Below are 18,837 nucleotides of genomic sequence, written 5' to 3' on the forward strand. Positions count from 1 at the left end.
TGGGGGCGTTTAGTTAGATCTCTGACGTTCCTTTCAACCCCCGCATTCACAGGTTACACTCTGTTTTCTGCATTTCTGGAGAGGGGGTTCCGTGACGGGCGCAGGGCACGGATGAGTTGTTGGGTTGGGTTGGAGGGTGATGCGCAGCCCTGGCTTGGTGCAAAACCAGTCAGCAAGGCTTTGTGGGCTCAGCGTCCAGGGGACTCAGGGAGCCGAGGGCTGCGGGTGCAGGCAGCGGGAGGGAGCCCAGGGCAGGGCCAGCTTGCTCACCTCTGGAATTAGTAGTCTGCGCTCTGAACACTGCAGGGGGGGTGATGGGGGGGTTGGCCGGGGTTGTGGGAGGGAGCCGAGGGAGCAGCGGAGGGGCTCTGAGACCAACCCAGCTCCAACCCAGCTGAGCCCCCTCTCTGCCCACGACAACCTTGGCGGAGAGGCCCCGAGTGTCTGTAGTAGTCCCTGTCTCCCTCCCGAGCCACCACATGCCTCTCCCCTGCACATCCCCAGCATTCCTTGAGGCCGGCCCCTCCCAGCTGGGGTCTGTGCCAGCTGGGCTATAGCCTCTCCCTGGAGCAGAGCAGCTGGCTGAGGGGATCCAGTTCCCTGTTCTCCATGCCCGGGGTGAGCCCCTAGCAGCCCTGCTTCCTAAAGCTGGGTCTCGTTAACCGCAGCCTCCACCAGCCTCCTGCCCTCTGCTTCCCTCCATCCAGCCCCTTCTTCCCTCCCCGGGGGCGGCTCCCTGTTACCCACCTTCCGGATCGAACCCGCGATCCACGCCATTCTCCCTCTGCTGTTATCCTGTCTTCCCTCTGCTCTTCAGGACGCCTGTTTCCTGGTCTCTGCCTGTGACTCCTGGATGCCCTTCTCTCTCGGCCACTGCTTCACTGCCCAGATTCTTCCTGCCCCTCTGGGTCTGGCACAAATGTCACCTCCACTTGGTCTCATCCTTCCACGAAGGGTGAACCGTCCCCTGTGCGGTCCTGGCTTGTAGCTCCTATCAACTGTCTCCTTTACACTTTGCCGTCAGCTTGCCCGTCGCCCAGGATGGGCTCTGAGCTTCTTGAGGGCAAGGCCTGGGCCTTGCTTTTCATCTCTGTGCCCACGGAGCGGGCGGAACCCGGACGGGGCCTTCTTTGGGCTAGTAAATGCTCATAAAGCCTTGTAGGGTTGGACTGGTTGTCACTGGGCTTGGTTTTTCTGTTCCTGGCTCAGAGCATTTTGCCGGCACCCTGTTTCCCAGGGCAAACAGCCGGGGGGGCCTGTCATTGTGTGTTCTGTACCAGCCTGCCTGCAGCCGAGGGACGGACAGAAATGCCTTTGGTTTGTGGCAAGACTTCCCTGCCTCCTTTGGATTGGTCTTGATCTGCTTTTTTATTCTGTTTTGTGGCATCAAAGACAGAGAAGCCTGGAAGAGGGTCTGAAAAGGGTGTATCAGTCCACCCCCCACCCCACCCCCCGCCGCAGGCTGAACTTCAGCGCTTCAGGTCTCCAATGCGCACCAACACGCATCACCAAGATGCCTCTGACTCGGTAGAATTCCTAAGAGTTTGCAAAGTACTTAGGAAGAGTCTGTGGGCTCATCGGGATTGTGCTGGGGGCTTTCAGACATAAGCAGAGGCACCCAGGGGGTCACGTGACTCTTCTAGGGATGTACAGCTATTTGCTGGCAGAACCTCCAGTGAAACTGTCTGTCCCTGAGTTCAGCAGTGGGGGAGGTTTGCGAATCCAGGGGGTTTGAAGGCTCCCCATTCAGAACAAGGCTTTTTTTCTTTGCAACTCTTGTGTCAGGGTCATTTTCTCTGCTGGCGTCCTTTGATGAGAGCGAACTTAGGTAGTAGGTAGTGGCCGAGGTGGGATCTGGGAGAACAAACAATGTCCTGATGAACTGAGCCAACACCCACACAGGTGGACCAGTGACGGGTAGGAGCTCTATCCTGAAGTAGGAAGCTCCCGTCTCCCTGTAGGTCACAGTGGCTGATAACCTATTAAAGACCCATCTTGGGGGTGCCTGGGTGGTTCAGGCTGTTCAGCCTCAGACTTTGGCTCGGGTCATGATCTCACAGTTGCTGAGTTTGCGCCCCGATCGGGCTCGCTGCTGACAGCGTGGAGTCCGCTTGGGCTCTTCCCCTCTCTCTCTGCCCCTCCCCTCCTCAAAAAATAAATAAACTTGAAAAAAAAAAAAAAGACCCATCTTGGAGTGAGGTCCGAGGGATGCTAGGGGTGCTGGAGGGAAAGGAGCAAGACTGGTTAACGGTCAGGTTTTCCATTCAGAAGCTGCCCAAGCCCCTCGCTCAGAAGCTGGCAGGGGCCTCAAAGCCCGGTGGCCTCCCGTGATGTCTTTGTTACTAAACATCCTACTCTCTTGCCCTTGATTGGTTTACCCGCCTCCACCCCTGCCTCTGCCCCTAGACTGAGCATCCTAGCACGGGTCCCTCAAGGCTGACCCCTCTGGGTGACCCTGTCTGGCTGTCACCGGCTGGAGAACATGTGACAAGTGAGTCCACCAGGAAATGGCTGTTTGACAGGGACAGCGAGGACCCAGCCAGACATAATGGAAGCCGGCCCTGGCTGGAGCAGGGATCTCGGAGCCTTTCCCGGCAGAGGGAAAGCCATCAAAGCTGGCACTGCTTCCGGGAGGAGACAATTCCCAAAAGACTCTGCCAAACCCCCTGATAGGGATCTGCAGGGTGTGTGAGGGATTTGTTTTTTGGCCAGGATGTGGGGAGTTAAAAATAGACATCCTAATCCCTTGGGATCGTGTCACACTTGAGGCTGTGCAGAGCCCTTTGGCTCCATTATCTCACCCGAGTGGCTCGGCAGCCGTTGACGTAAGCAGAGGTCACACTGCCCGCGTTGCAAATGGGCACGTGGAGGCATGGGCCCAATTACTCGCTGGAGCCCGTACCCAAAATGTGGTGACGGAAGCCAGGTCTGTTCCCTCCATCTGCGTTCTTTATTCGGAAGGAGCCCGATTGAAGTCTAAAAGTCAGCAGGCTGTCCAAGAGGGCAAGTGGGCGGTCAAAACAATAGAGGCAGATTATTAAGGAAAATGGCAAGGGCAGTGAGGAGACAAGGACAGATCACGGCCCCAGCGGGCAAAGGCTCCAGAGGGGGCTAGAGAATCGGAGAGTGTACGTGGCTGGAGGGGGGGGGGGGGGGGGAGGTGGGGCCGTGATGGGAGTGAAAAAGTCCCCTTGGGACCTCACATCGAACACCTTGAATGGCATAGTAAGGAGGGTGAACAGGATGCTGCAGGCAACAGGGAGCCATTGAGGTTTCAAGAGCACAGCAGTCACCCGCTTTATCAACAGTGCAGTGCGATGGTGTGCTCCCTGGCTTTGCTACAGGTGTCATTCTATGGTGTTTGGTAGAGCACATTTCTTAGAAAAGCCTGGGGAGACCCCCTGTCTGTCCCCACCTCTCCTGGAACCCAGCACCGCAGAAGAGAGAGGCTCTCTTTGCCGCTGCCTCTGGGTTCTGCTAGGAGCCAGCTCTGGGGCAAAGTCTGTATCTGGGTTTCTTGGCTTTTCCTAGTTTGTATCCAGGTTCTTCTGACTGTCTGCACCCTGGTGGGGGGAGTGACGAGGGGGAGACGGTGGCCGAAGTTCTGGGAGAAGACTCTTCTCCTCTCCTGGCCTGATTCACTGGAATTTTGTACAGTTTACTCTGGCGCCTGCAGCTCTGTGTTCCTGGCCCCTGACAAGCTCTGACTACCACGATTGGTTTTCCTCTCCTCCCAGCCCCACCCCTCAGTTCGGACCCCCCACCCACACCCCCTAGTCAGGCCCAGCTTCTCCTGGCAGCCTGTGCCATTCGCTCCAGCAGCCCTGGCCTCTCCTTTCATGCATCGTAGTGCCCTCTAACCTGTACCTTCTTTAGCGCTTTGCTCCTTCCCCAGCTGGGCCAGAGGCCCCTGGTGGGCAGGACAGGAGTTAAACCAAATCTGAGCTGAACAGACCATTGGAAACCTGAAATCTGCCCATTTTAGGGTTGGGCAGACAGAGGCCTGCGTTCGCTTTAAAGAAGCTCATGGCAGGGGAGCCTGGGTGGCTCAGTTGGTTAAGCGTCCGGCTTCACCTCAGGTCATGATCTCCCGGGTTCGTGAGTTGGAGCCCCCCGATCGGGCTCTGTGCTCACAGCTCAGAGCCTGGAGCCTGCTTTGGATTCTGTGTCTCCTTCTCTCTCTGCCCCTCCCCTGCCCATGCTCTGTCTCTCTCTCAAAAATAAATAAGCATTAAAAAAAAATTAAAAACAAAAAAGAAGTTCATGGCAGAGCTGTGACTGGAGCCTAGATCTCCTGCCCCTCCTGGTCTTTGGAGGCAACACCCCCCTGCTTTTCGGAGCCACTCTGAGTTTTCACCTCCAAGAGCTGGGATTCCCAGCTCAGCGTGAATCCCAGTTTCGCAGCCTTGGCTCCTCTTGGGGCTGAGAGGCAGTGATGCGAAGCCCGCGGGTTCCCAGAGAGGGCTCTTGGCGTTGGCGTTGGCTTAGTCACAGGGATGAGATCACTACTCACCTCTGGATGGGGGAGGATGCCAAGGTTTGGGAACTTTCACTCTGAGCCACTTGTCGAGTGTGTGTGTGTGTGTGTGTGTGTGTGTGTGTGTGCGTGCGCACGTGTGTGTAAGAAAAACAAACCTGTTGGTTGGGACTTTGTACTTGGCCTGTGAATTGCAGATACGGGAAAGCTGCTGGGCCCTGAGAGCTCCTGGGCTGGGCCGTTTCACATTCCCAAGAGAGTAGCTCTGTGTCAAGAAAGAGCTTGAACCAGGAGCCAGAAGCTCGTGTCAGTGTTTGTTCTGTGCAAGGTGCAGGACCTGTCTGGGCTGTAAAATAGTAATTCCTAGCAGCCCACACTGTCTGAGTGCTCCCCTGGGCCAGGCACTGGGCTCAGCACTTTCCGATATTAGCACATCTGGTGCTCACAACAGACTTATGGGGTCCTATTATTATTTCCATTTTGCAGATGAGGAAACTGAGGCCCAGAGAGGAGGAGTTACTAAGGTCACCTAGCAGGGAAGGGGGAGAACTAGAGTTTGAATGAAAGTCTTTTCTACCCCACACTGTGCTTCCCACCCTCTAGCTGCCACGTAGGTATAAATACAGAGAAATTGGGTGCGATTAAGCTGGTGAGGAGCAGGAAGGGGGTGACTGTGGAGTCCTTTTCTAGTCTGACATCACCCCCCATGTTTCCCCTCTAACAGTGGCCTTGAGCAGCCAGAGAGGGAGCAGAGGAGAGCAGGTATGGCTGTATCCAGGCTCCATGAGGGAAGGGCACATTAAAAGCCATGCTCTCACAGATACCCAGTTGTGGGCCTGCTTCTCTCTGGCCCCTGTAGCTCTTGGCTTTTTTTGATGTCGATGTTAATTCCTTTCCCCTCCTCCCCCCATTTCCCTTTGAGTGGAGTGACCAATTGGGTGTTGATTCAGATTTGGAAGCGGTGTCTGTTGCTGGAGGCTGAATCCTGGACTCAGGGTGGGAGATGGGGGAAGAAGCCAGCGGCCTGTTCCCGCCCCAGAAGGGCCTAGTACTGCAGAGAGGCCAAGGGTGGGGGGTGGTCTGGGGCCCATGAAACTGGAGTCCTGGCTGGTTCACCTAGCAGCCATGGGACACGGACAAAGTTACCTCACTTCTCAGATCCTCAGTATTCTCATCTGTAAATTGGGCATAACAGCAATACCTATCTTCTAGGGCTGTTGTTGGGTTAAAATTAGGCACCGAGCCAAGAGCACAGCTCAGTGTCTACACATCATACACAAATTAAATGCTAGTGTTCTGTTATTACTTTCCATTCTTGGCACTGTTGTTAATGAGGGCCTTCTCAGTCTGCTTCACATTGGTCTTGGAATACTCCGGCCTGTGCTCCTTTCCAGAACTTTCTGCGTCTGGTGAAGGCAGTTCTGGGCATATAGAAATCGGAATTAAAGAGACTATATGAATGGCTCGTTTATTTGTCTTGTAAAGACACACAGCGACTCAAATTGCCCGAACAAAAAGGTTTTCGAATATGGGTTTTTAAGTGCGCTGCATTGATGAATAGAGACAGGGGATAATAGAGGAAAAGATTTCTTTAAGGTGCCTGAAGTTTGTATTTCGCATTCACATTCCACTAGAGCTCGTTTCTGCTGTTGAAATCACTGGGATGAGGCTTTGTTGAAATAGATCTGCCGGGTGAAGGTGAGGAGGACTCAAACCGGTGGTAGTTTCTGCTTCTCCCTCTCTCCCGAGAACCTCTGGGGTCCAGTCTTAGGGAGAAAGCGTGCCTCGTCTTTGGAGAGGCCACAGGTGGGTGTATGGGAAGGGCGAGCAGTCAGGGAGGCTTCCTGGAGGAAGGGAGGCTGGAGGGACCCCCCCGGGAGGACAGCTGCCCAGGCTTCTGAAAAAAGGATTGTAAAACCCCTTCTCCCAAGCCTCCCTGCTTCTCTGTGGCGGCCCGGCAGCCAGGACGGACCAGGCTAGGCAGGACACTTGGGCAGGAGGGAAGTGGCCAATCCTGCCTCGGTTTCCCCGTTTAGACCTGAACATCCCTTTCTTTGGGGCATGCCTTTGGAGAGGGAGCGGAGGCCTGCGGATGAAGACGCGGCTTTGAAATCAGACCCGAGTGTGGCGTGTCCACGGAGTGCTCTGCGACGAGTCATTTCCCTGCCTGCACCTCAGTTTTCTCAACTGTCAAATGAGGATAATAGTGACACCTACGTCACTGCGTTGTTTTGAGGCGTAAGTGAGGTAATGCGTGTAAAGTGCTTATCACAGAGCTGGCACGGGGCGAGGGCCTGTCATTATGAGCCACTGCCGGCCCGCTGTTGTTTTCAGCTCGGGACACACCTCTCCGCCCCCACCTCTCCCCTCCGCCAGAGCTCCTGTTGTTGACATCCTCCTCACCAGCTAGTGCAGGGATTTTAAGTATTTATATCCTTGCTGGAATTTCTCTTTGCATTGTCTAGTTAATTACCTGATTGAATCAAGGGAAACAATTTCACTTCCTTTCCCGCACCAGGGCAGGAAGTGGTCTGGTGCCTTCTTTACTGCGATGGAGATGATTATCGAAATATTTGATGATCATGATGCCTCCCTCCCTTGAGCGGTCTGCTCCCCCCTCAGGACGGCTCCACAGGCCCCATAAATCAAGCAGCAGCCACGTGCTTGGGAAACATAAATCTTGTGGAGGATGTTGATGGGTTCGGCCACACGTTTCTATCGGTGCCAACTTGTGTTTTGGCACCTTCTTGCCCGTTCCCGGAGGGACGGTTGCAAAAACTCCCTTTAAATATCTAGAACTAATGACCTCTGTATATAGTTGGGGTGTTCTGGCCGGTGAAGTATAGATCAAAAACCCGGGCATCGGGACAAAGCTTCAACATGGCAGGGAATAATTGGCTCTTCTCCACACCTCGATGCTGTTGGCGGCATTGGGTTCTGCCCTGTCCCTCACAGTGCAGTGCTTAGGGGCACGAGTTCTGTAATTGATATGCTGGAGGCTTCCAATCCCTGCCCACTACTCAGGAGCTACCGGAATTGGGGGAGCCACTTGACCGGCCCTTGCCTCTGAAAGGAGAGAGAGATACACTAGAACCTGCTTCACAGGAGCGTTGTGAGAATTGCACTACACACGGTAACTACTCAATGAGCAAGCCATTATTTGCTCAAGGACCTCAAAAAACCCTTGCTGTGTTCCTTATCCCAAGACCCTTCCCACCTCGCCTTTCCAGCCTTCCCTCCTTCTCTCCAGATAACAGTTAAGGCAAATCGTTGGACCCAGCAAGCCCAGGGATCTCCCCCCCCCCCCCCCGCCCACCCCACCCCCAGGCTCCTGCTTGGGCAGTCTCCTCAGCGTGGGATGTCCCTTCCTTGTCTCTGCCCCTCCTTTCTCCTTTAGAATTTATCTTAAGCTCTACGCCTCCGTGAATTTTTCCTATAGCCCCCTGACCGGTTCCCTTTAAATGCCTTATTACACCCACCTTAGGTCTGCAGCCACTGTTGGCCCTACTGCGTTCCATGGACTATCATTCTGGGGAGGTACTTAGCAGAAAAAGAGTTTTGGAAAAGGCTGCATGCTTTATGAGCAATCGTACAGTACCAATTCACGTTAGCAATTTTGAAGGCTCTGAGAAGGTCTGCAGCAAAGAAACCAGCCGAACTTTGTTTTTACCCCAGGACTCTCCAAACCTCTAACCATAGGTATTTTTCTTCTTCGAGTACCTGTTGACAAGGCTTTGTCTTGGGGCTGCGGTGCTGTAGACATCCGTGTGATAGTTTGGTGCTGTTTCCCCATTTTGCAATCAAGGAAACCAAGTAACAGGCCTCAGAAACACCTGCATGCCCCTACCTTCCGGATCAATTGATAGGTCCTTTATGTGGGTATCCGGGGCCAGGTGGCAAGGAGAGGCTGTTGGTGTCAGCCAAGGACTTGCTGTCACAAAGCTTCTGCCCTTGTTGAGGGGATGAGACGAACGTGTGGCACACAGAGAGATTATCTGCCGAATCATGTATCCCTGGGCCTGTGTGTAACGGGAGCTCTGGCCTCGCCCGCGTCCCTGCTCAAGGAAGGACATGAGAGTCAAATGTCCGCTGTGAACATTGCACTGTCCCCAGGGCCCAGGACCCTGGAACTCACCCACCCACCTCCCATCCTGAGCCCTGTGGATTTCTGAAACGCTGGTTGGGTCCTCCTGCAGGAGCGCAGCCGAGGAAGTGGAGAGAAGGCAGAAGGGAAGAGAATAGCCTTCTGTTTATCAGTGCACTGTCTCCCCTTCCTTTCTGGGGGAAAATGCTCTCTTTTTTATTCCTCTTTTATTATCTGAAATTCTCTGGGGAGCAATTACCTGACGGTGGGAATTATCTGCTGTTTTTATTCTAACGCCTGTCTGCCTGAGCTCCTTCTTGGAGTAATTGATTTTGGTAATTCAGAGCTGTTGAGTGTTGTTTTGGGGGAGGGTGCTGGTGCAGAGGCAGGGGGATGCCCACAAAGGCATTTTCAGAGGCACTGGTGGCCAGTGGCTGCTGGTGATGGTGAGGGTGAGGGTGGGCATGGGGGGTGGGGCAGTGCCTGCAGATAATGTATTTCTTACCTTTAAATTTCCCCCCTCTTGCATTGAAGATGCCTGGCTTGCACAGAGCTCATCTGACTGTGGCGGCTGGGGCAGGTTTATTGCAGGAAAATGAGGAGCCAAAGGGCAGGTGTCAGGTCTAATGGGTTTGGTCACTGCTCACCACAGGCAGTTCAGCACTGGGCATTGGCCCCGACCTGACCCTGACCTTGGCCCTCACTCTCTGGCCTCCTGGAGGGCGAGGGAGGCTGCAGCGACTCCCAGGAGAGCCTTTAGGGAGGGCAGCTGCTGTGAATCGGCCTGACCTTCCCCCTGGGCGGACAGAGGTGCTGGCTCTGGACCCCGGAGCGCCCGAGGGACGGCAGGAAGGGAGGGCCTCGGCGTGGTGGGGAACGCCGATGACATGGGAGTTTTACTGCTCAGTGGATGGGAGGCAGTATGAGGGACTTCCTGCCAGAAACGGTCCCCCTGCAAATGCCCAGAGAAGACCTGGTTTCAAATGAGTGAATGGTCTGGACGTGGGAGGAAAAGCTCGGACTGGAAGTTTCCTCGGATCCCTCTCATCCGGGGCCTGTATGGAGGAGGCAGCCCGGTGCCCAGGGCTTTGGCGGAAGGGGGGGAGGCGGTCTCTCTTCTCCAGACCAGGGGCGGTGGTCATAACCACCACCCTCCCTGTGGGAGGTCTGGACCATGCACTCCCTTCCCTGATGTTCAGCCTGGCTGCCACGTGGCCTTTCCACCCCCATTCTGCTGACAAGGAAGTCAAGGCCCAGGGTGATCTGTTCAAGTTCCCACAGTGAGTCAGGAGCAGGGCAAGGCCTCACACCATTCTCCTGACTCCCAGACCAGGACCTCTGGGGGCAGTAGTGGAGGGTGGGGGCAACCAGGGAGAGGGGGGCGGTGATCTCTCTGGTTCCGCCACGGCTCTGAGCTGGAGTCAGTTCTGGACCTGGTTTCTTGGGTCCGGCTATCCACCTGCTGCACTGGGGAGCTCCTGAATGACAGGTCTCTCTGTCACCTTGGGGTCACCCCTCAGGGCCCAGCTCCGGGCTTACACAGGGGTCAGGGGTTCCTTTCAGGTCCAGGAAACAAAGCCCCCCCCACCCCAAACTGGCCAAAGTTAGAGGGATTTTATGAACTCACGTATATAAAGAACTCAAGGAAGCCCAATGAATCCTAACTAAATGAATTAGTTAGGATGTCCTATCTGTCTCACTCCTCCCGCTTCCCCCAGTTCTAAGCTCTATTTCTCCACTGAATTAGAGTGGGGAGGGGGGATCCTCAGGGAAAATTGGGGTGCCAGCCCTGGCAGAAGGGGGAGCAGAAACACACAAAAACAGCAAAAGAGCCATAATAACAATGCACATGCCATGCGTGGTTAGTAAATTCAATGGATTTTTGTAGACATTTTTTTTTCCCCCAGAGAAGGAATGTTCATTGGAGACACAATATCCACATGGTATTCATATCACTTCCTATAAGCGAAACAAAGCAAACCCTGGGCATTGAGAGGATCTGAAGCCACATCGTGGCCCGGCAGAAGAGAGTGCTGTAATCAGTTAGCGAGGCGCGCCTAGGCCCTGGTGGTGGGGGTGGCGGGGGCTGGTGTGCTGTGTGGCCTGTTTGCCATCCCTAGTCTGGTCTGAGTTTTCGTGTTGTGCAAATGCTTTCAAGGATTGAAAACAATTGGGTTGAACGTAAACAATTTTGAATGATTCCCCCAAACTTTAAAAGGTCAAATTCATGTGCTTGGAAGCCCTTTCTGGCCAGATACAATATTACCCTATAGAACTGACGGATAAATTACAATGTGATTGGGCGTGATGAAGGAGTGATTGTTGGAAGGTGTGCCTTCTGGTGCTGTGAGGCTCCAGGGAGGCCTTCTTGTCCTTGGACTGTGACAACAGTGAGCTCTGTGGCTCCTGCCTGGAGACACATATTTACTGAGTGCTTACCATGTGCCAGACACTGTTTCAGTGCAGGTTGAGAACTGGCATATGATTTGGGGACCTCCTATCAAACCACCTCTGGTGCCTGAAATTCCACCATTAGTGATTGATTCCTTTGGGTTAAACATTGTACTTTTTAGTTTAGGCGTTCGGTGCTAAGGAGATACCGAATGGGGATCTCATTATCTCTGAGCCCTTCCTGGGTTATTATTTGGAAATGTGGAAAAAGAGGAGTTAAACAGGGGCCAGGATACAACATAGGGCTGGGGGCGGAAGTCAAGGTTTGCACGTTGTACATCATTGTGCCTACCCCACCCTGAGTGCTAAACTTAGCCACAGTCAAAAATTTTAGTCATCAAATCACTTTTAGCGGCCATTGTTTTCCAAGTTTGGATCCTAAAGGCAGAACAAGAACTAAAGGTCCTTCCCGCCTCTGGCCCCCTGCTGCAGCCTTCCAGATCCTTCCGCTCAGATGGGCGGCTCCTATTCCAGCCGTCTGGGCCAGCTGCTGGAGGAAGTTGCTAGAGTCACCCTCTCACTCTTCCCAGCTAGAACAGTTGTCTGCTTCTACCTGGTCACCTTTTGGCCTCTAGGAACCCCTTCCCCCATGAAAATACCCCCCACTGACTGGTCAGCAAATACTGACCTCCCCCCTACCCCATATAGTGGTTCAAAGGATGTGTGGGCTCTGGAGTCCAGCTGGGTTCAAGACTAGGCTCAACCAGCTGGGTGACTGAGCCGCTCTTTGCTGACTTTCCCATCGGTAAAATGGGATGGCAGTGCTGGCTCCAAGGGTTTTTGGAGGCGTCAGCGAGGTCGATGATGCATGTCAGGTCCCAAGTTCAAGGCCTGGCATGTAAAAGGAACTCAGTACATGGGATCTTTGATTGTAATCTCACTATCGCTCAGGGCTTTGGCCAGCCTTCCCAGGGTTGGACGGGGTCTCCAGCCACCTGACTCTTGCCTTCCCGGACACCACACCCTCCGGGCCCCTGACTGATGCCCTCTGATCCCACCTGGGTGTGCTCCTTTTTTTACCTGCTAGCTCTCATCTGGGAGCTCCGTTCACCCCGGGGCGTCAATGACTGCTGAACCTGGACTATTCCCATTCTGGATTGTAAATCTCTTATAATCCTCTTTCCTGAGTTCCAGATGGAGAAGTGATTTTCACCAGATGCTCTAAAGGCACATCAGCCATCCAACAGGGAAGTCTTTTTCTTCCCGCTAAAACCACTTCCTCCTGCCCTAACCACCCCTCCACCTCCCGACTTCCCTCTTTCTCAGGTGAGGCTGCACTGGCCAGCTCCGGGGCCAGGGAATCCCGGCCTGGTGGTTTCCCTCCCTTCCCTCCTTCCTCCTTTGTGCCAGACTACCAGGTCCCCTTGGCGCTGGCTCCTGCCTCCATCACCGCCCCATTGTCTACTGGGAATAACCAGCCTGTCTCGTGGCCTGCTTCCCGACCCCCCTCCACTCCGCCTCCAGGGGAGTTTTCTAAACCCTGGTCTGACCAGTCCCCCCTCTTCTCAGGGATCTTGAGAGCCTCCCTGTTTTCCCCACGATCTAGTCCAGACTTCTGAGGTCAAGTTTTAGAGACCTCCAAACTCTGGTAGGAGCCTCTGTCCACAGCGTCTTTCTTTGCACTCAGCCAGCCGAATACTCCATGGTCACCCACCTGCCCTGTTGCCATGACTTTGTTCTCAAGGTCTCCCTGCCTGGAATGCTGTCCCTCAGCCCTGTGCCTACCTGTCGAGATCCTGTCCTTGTCTAATCAGCTTCACCAAGCCAGAAAGGGGCGCAGGGCCCCATGCGGTCCAGCCCCCTGCCTCCCACCAGGAGAGCATGGCTATTTGTGCTTCTTACGCTCCCCTTGGCCCCTGGGGAACATCCCTTTCATAGAGTCCATAGTATTTGCAGCTTGATTGATTGGGGCACAGCCTGGAAATCTCTGGGGTCTACAAGAGAAGGGTCTGGTCTGGCTAGGAGGACCACCTGTCCAGAGGCGGTGGGTGCCTATGGAAATGCAGGGCTCGAAAGGGCCAGAATGGGGACCCCCCCCGCCCCAAGTATCTGGCACAGAGCCAGCTGTCCTTCCTACGATCCAGGATCTGGAAGTTCACCGGGGTGTGTTAGCTGCCTAGGGCCTAGTGACTGCGAGCCCTACCCTGGCTTGTGCCACGGGCCTCTGCTTCCTCAGCTCTCTGTTGGGAGGGAACATTTCTACTTCCCAGGGCCAGGGCTGCCGGTGGATTGAGCAATGGTGTGGGTGAAAGAAAAACAGAGGTGGGCAAACTAATAATTAACAGATGTCAATTGTTAATAGCTTAAAAATACCACCAGTACTCCACGCCCCCTGGGGGGGAGGGGAGGAAACCACATGGTCACTTGGGCCCTTGGAAGGGATTGATTCACAGCCGGCTAGGGACAGGTTTGGCTGAGAGAACGACAGGTACCATGGGGTGTGCAGGGAAGGGGAGGGGGAGATAAAGGCCATGGCCAAGGCTGCTGGGCCTTGACTTTCTTTGATCACTGAGAGTTTTCTGGGGGTGAGGATAGTGTGTCTGCTGAGTTAAAGGGCCAGACCAGAGGAGCACTTGGGGAGCATATGAATCTGTCCATTTTCCAAGCTCGCGGGTTTCACCGGATCCAGGCTGCTGGCCCGTCTATGCTTGACCACAGGGCGCTGCTAATTGGGCTCACTCCTGTTTGCTGTCCTACATTCTGCTTTTTACACAGTAGCCGAGTGTGTGCTGCTTAAGTTTCCTGGACATCAGTTCGCGTTGCTTCCGATCCCACTGCTTTTAGAACCACAGCTAGCCTGGCCTTGGCCCTGAGGTCCCGTGTGCCTGCCCGGATCCTCTCCCCTCCCCGTCCTCCCTCCTCTGTACCCACACGTGCTCTCCTTGATTCCTTTCATGCCTGTGAGTCCCGTCCTCCTGTGGACCTTGCCTAGGCTGCTCCTTGGCCTGGACCCCTCTCCTCCCTGGAATGTCCCGGCTTCAGCTCTCACCTTGAATGTTCCTCCTTCGGGAACATGCATCTGATAGAGGCAGACCCCTCTCCCAGTTAGTCTCTGCCATGGCACTCGATTTTTCCTTTATAGCCCATATCACAGTTCTTCTTTTTTCTTAAGTTTATTTATTTTGAGAAAGAGCACAAGCAAGGGAGAGGCAGAGAGAGGAGAGAGAGAATCCCTGAGAGAGAGAATCCCAAGCAGGGATTCTCTGCACTGAGCACCAAGCCCGATGCCGGGTTTGAACCCATGAACCATGAGATCATGATCTGAGCCAAAACCAAGAGTCGAATGCTTAACCGACTGAGCCACCGGGCACCCCTGCGTATGTCACAGTTTTATATGTACGTGTGTGTGTGTGTGTTTGTAGTTTTTTAATGCTTGTTTTTGTGTGTTTCCATTGGACCGAAAGCCCATGAGGGCAGAGAGGCTCCCTGTCTGGCTTTTCACCATTAGCACCTGACACAGTTTCTGGTTCGTAGTCGGTCCTTGGTAAGCACTTGTCACGTGAATGCATGAATGAGTGCATGAAGGCCTCAGAAGAGGTCGAACCCTCAGCTACCATGACCAACCATCTTGCTTTGCCCAGGGCTGAGTGGGTTCCCAGGACAGGGGACTTTCAGTAAAACTGAGATAGTTGGGACACTTGGGTGGCTCCGTCCACCCAAGTGGATAGTTGGGCGTCCGACTTCGGCTCAGGTCATGATCTCACGGTTCATGGGTTCCAGCCCCGTGTCGGGCTCTGTGCTGACAGCTCAGAGCCTGGAACCTGCTTCACATTCTGGGTCTCCCTCTCTGTCTCAACAACCCAAACATCTGAACCTTGAAAAACCCAGTCCTCCAGGGATGGACAATTGGGCCAGGGGCAAGGTGCTCGGCTCATCCTGGTTTCCCTGAAACTGTCTTGGTTTTATTTTTAAATTTTTTTTTAAATGTTTATTTTTGAGAGAGAGAGAGTGTGTGTGTGTGTGTGCACGAGTGGGGGAGGGGGAGAGAGAGATGGAGACAGAATCCCAAGCAGGCTCCAGGCTCTGAGCTGTCAGCACAGAGTCCGACGTGGGGCTCAAACCCACGAACAGTGAGATCAGGACCTGAGCCGAAGTCGGACCCTTAACGGACCGAGCCACCCAGGCACCTCAAGGTTCAGATGCTTTTTGATGTTACAAGGAATCTAGGGCTGGTGGACACATTCCTAAGGACTGGGGGTGCCCGGGGGTGTGTACATGGGGGTATAGGGCACGGGGGCTGCCCCTCCCCACCTGGCTGCTGTGTGCTGAATCTGAGCCTTGTGCCGTCCTTGTTAGGTGAGTGGCCAGCTCTTCTCACCCCCAGCTGGCAGGTGACATTGGCTTGCCATGCCCAAGGTTGGCTCCAGATGGCTAAGCCAGGGTCCTTGCTCTGACACAACAGGCTGGTCCCTGCATATATCTTAGTTTGCTAGGGCTGCCATAAACATGACCACAGACTGGGTGGCTTAGACAATGGAAATTTATTTTCTCACAGTTCCGGAAGCTGGAAGTCCAGGATCAAGATGGCCGCCCTCACGCAGCCTCTTCACATGGTTGTCCTCTGTGCACATGGCACCGTGATGTCCTTTTTGTGAGTCCAGTTTCCTCTTCTTGTAAGGAGACCAGTTAGATGAGACTAAGCCCCTCCCCCAATGGCTCTATGGTAGCTTAATCGCCTCTTTAAAGACCTTATTTCCAAATAGGTTTCATTCTGAGGTCCTGGGGGTTAGAAAAGTCACCGTGTGAATTTTAAGGGAACACCTTTCAGCCCTAGGCTTCAGTGACACCGCCTCCCCACCCACCCACCCCCCGCCCAAGGATGACACTGGGACAGCAGAGCTTTGCTGGGGGCAAGAGGCCTCTTCTTGGAGGCTGGGGATCCCCAAGAGTAGGTTTTAAGCTTTCCGGTGTTGAATCATGTTCACCTCCATAATGTTTGGCTCTTTCATTTTCTTCCACGTTTTCATGTTCCTTCAAGAGAGACATTAGCTCTCTGTTCTCTCACCTGCCTTGGGGTCCGGCCCAGTTGGCTTTGTCTGGACTGTAGTTCCCAGCTCCAGCCTCAAAGCCAGAGGATGCCTTGGGTTCCCTTCTGGTGCAACCAGACCACTGCTCCCCTGTGCATCTCTGGTTCTGCTTCTCCTCGCCTCTTGGCCCTGGTTCAGGGGCCTCATGGTCCCCGATCAGCTCTTCCAGGTGGAGTCCATGGTCCCCTGCCTGTGTGCCCCAGGTTGTCCGGAGTAGGAGCTGGTCTTGCTCCTGATAGTTCCCAGACCAGGTCGGCACTGGCCCACTGTGGGAATCACAGCAATTCGTGGAAAGACACCTGAGCTGGGGTGGTGGCTGAGAGAGCAGGGATAGACTGACTACAGCCACATCCAGGCTGTACCACTGACCAGGTGCCTTGAACAAGTCAGGTCACTTCTCTGAGCCTCAGTTTACTCATCTGTACAATGCAACTACCTTCCAGGATTGCTGAGAAAGTGAAATGACAGGAACTTATTCCAAGCATTTAGCATGGTGCCCAAGTAGGTACTAAATGCTCTGTGAATGCTGGTTTCTGTTATTATTGGGTGTGTTCCTTGTGGCAGGACCCGGCCAGGAGCTGGGATGGGGATGTAGCAGTTTTGGAGAAGAGCATGTGTCTATAAGAGGCCTTCCTGGGCATCTCTGAGGCTAATCATCCCCCGCCCCATCAGGGTCATGGTCAGGGGGCCAAAGGAGAGGGGGGCCCTGCTTTGCCACCCAGCCCCTCTGTGATGGGGCTGTGTCCCTCACCTCCTTTAGGCTGGCCATCCCTCTTTGTCATGATAAGGAGAAACCCTTACAGGCTGTGACCCTCTCCCAGGTGCTAGGTCCTCTCCCTCAGGACCGTCCAGCATCCATACAACACCCCTAGGAGACAGGTACTGTTATTATTCTCTGTCCCATTTGCAGAGGAGAGAACAGAGAGGTGAAGTCATTTGCCCCAGGTCACACAGCTGATGGCCGCCTGCAGAATAGCTGGATCTCTGAGTCCCGGGTGGTGGGGGGGGTGCTGAAGTTTGGGTGTGGGCTCTAGGGCTGTTTGGGCTGATGGGATGGCAGGATCAAGGAGAGGTTTTTTTGCCTTTCCCATTCTTTTTAAATTATGGCTGCTCTGAATTTGGAACTATTGCTCCCTGAGGCTGCCATAGGTAGTGGGGCTAGACGGGTTCAGGCCTGCAGCCCTATTTGTTACGACCTGTGTGGCGTTTGCTTTTAAATGTGAATTGGTTGCTTATATTTAAGTCAGAAGATTTGTTTGTGTTTTTTGTTTTTTGTGAGAGAGAGAGAGAGAGAGAGACAGAGCATGAGCCGAGGAGAGGGACAGAGGGAGAGAAAGAGAGAGAGAGAGAGAGAGAGACAGAGCATGAGCCGAGGAGAGGGACAGAGGGAGAGAAAGAGAGAGAGAGAGAGAGAGAGCGAGAGAGAGAGAGAGGATCTTAAGCAGACTCCACACTGAGTGTGGAGCCTGATGTGGGGCTCGATCCCACCGCCCTGGGATCATGACCTGATGAAATCAAAAGTCAGATGCTCAACCAACTGAGCCATCCAGGCTTCCCAAATCAGAAGGTTTTCACATTAAAATCTCGTAGCTGCTCTTGAAACTGGATCATCTGGCCGTCCAGGGCCTGCTTCGCTCATTCTCTTCCCTTCCTGGCCCACGCTGGCATTTGCGTTTCCGATTCCTGAGCTGGGTGGGCCACAGAGCTGGGGCACGCATCGGGGTGGGGGTCCCAGAGCCCCTCTGAAGATCTCGCTGCTGCTAAGGGCAGGCAGAATCATAATTCAAGGCAAAATGAGTGGCCCCAGAGAGACGTTTGGACAGAGCTTGGGGATGTTAGAAATGTTACTGTGTTTAGTAGGGCATCCACAGACTGGGCATATGTTTAACAAGCTCTTGCTCTATGCCAGGCACTGGCCAAACCCTGGCAGGTCCAAAGAGATATTTAGGACACAACTGTCCTCAGAGAGCCTGTGTTTCAGGAGGTGAGGGTACAGGAAGGATGATGTTTGAACAGTGAAGGTACAGAGACATTCTAGCCGGAGGAGATGGTGTGAGCAGAGGTTTAGGGCTGGGACCTCAGCAGGGCTCCCCAGCGTGGCCCCACCTTTCCGCGTGGGCCTCCCCGTGTGAGAAATGGCTGGGACTTAGGACCTGCCCAAGACTGAAGAAGACGCAGGGACATTCCCCCCAGGAGCAGTGCGGACTTTGGGGGGAAAGTTCCGTGTGTTTTTCATTTCCAGAGGCTTTTACTCTGTTCTTCTTCTCTCTCTTTTTTTCCAATGGACTTTATTTTTTAGAGCCGTTTTAGGTTTGCAGCAAAACTGAGTGGGAAGGTGCAGAGATTTCCCGTAAAGTCTCTGCACCCTGCTGTGCCCGGCCTCCACCACCATCAACATCCATAGCACCAGGATCCGTGTTTTAATATATAAAAACAGCACACTCCGTGACTTAACATCAAATCATTGTAGAAGGTTATAACGTGAAAACTAAGCCTCTCCCCTTTCTTGCCCCGCACTCAATACACACACACACACACACACACACACACACACACACACACGCACACACGCTCCCCAGTAGAACCACTGTTTATTTTTTTGAAGAATATGCAAGAACCTGTTTCCATGCATGCTTCCACGAGCTTATCTGTCCAGGGCATCACCCCCCCCGCAACGTCCCGCACCCCCACCCGGCGGGGCGCTGTGTCATTACACAGTTTTCCGCCTCACGTTGCAGAGTGGCCACATGGGATTCCATTTTCAGAAGGGACCGTAATTTATTCAGCCAGGCCCCCCC

The 18,837-nt window shown here is 54.0% G+C and overlaps 1 protein-coding gene across 4 annotated transcripts in view; it reads left to right on the top strand.

The window, feature by feature from the left end:
• The window catches only part of DAB2IP (DAB2 interacting protein), a 187,712-nt gene that overhangs the window by 26,504 nt on the left and 142,371 nt on the right, over window positions 1-18,837 (top strand). Inside the window, exon 1 of one of the 4 annotated variants that reach the window (XM_019453958.2) lies at window positions 4,964-5,087. The exons of the other annotated variants lie outside the window; for them this stretch is intronic. The gene's annotated coding sequence lies outside the window, so the exon portion shown is untranslated. Of the gene's footprint in view, window positions 1-4,963; window positions 5,088-18,837 lie in introns of those variants that run through there. 4 annotated transcript variants of the gene reach the window in all.

The sequence above is a fragment of the Panthera pardus genome, unplaced genomic scaffold (genome assembly GCF_024362965.1).
Source record: "Panthera pardus isolate Hobbes unplaced genomic scaffold, ASM2436296v1 HiC_scaffold_20, whole genome shotgun sequence".
Classification (NCBI taxonomy): domain Eukaryota; kingdom Metazoa; phylum Chordata; class Mammalia; order Carnivora; family Felidae; genus Panthera; species Panthera pardus.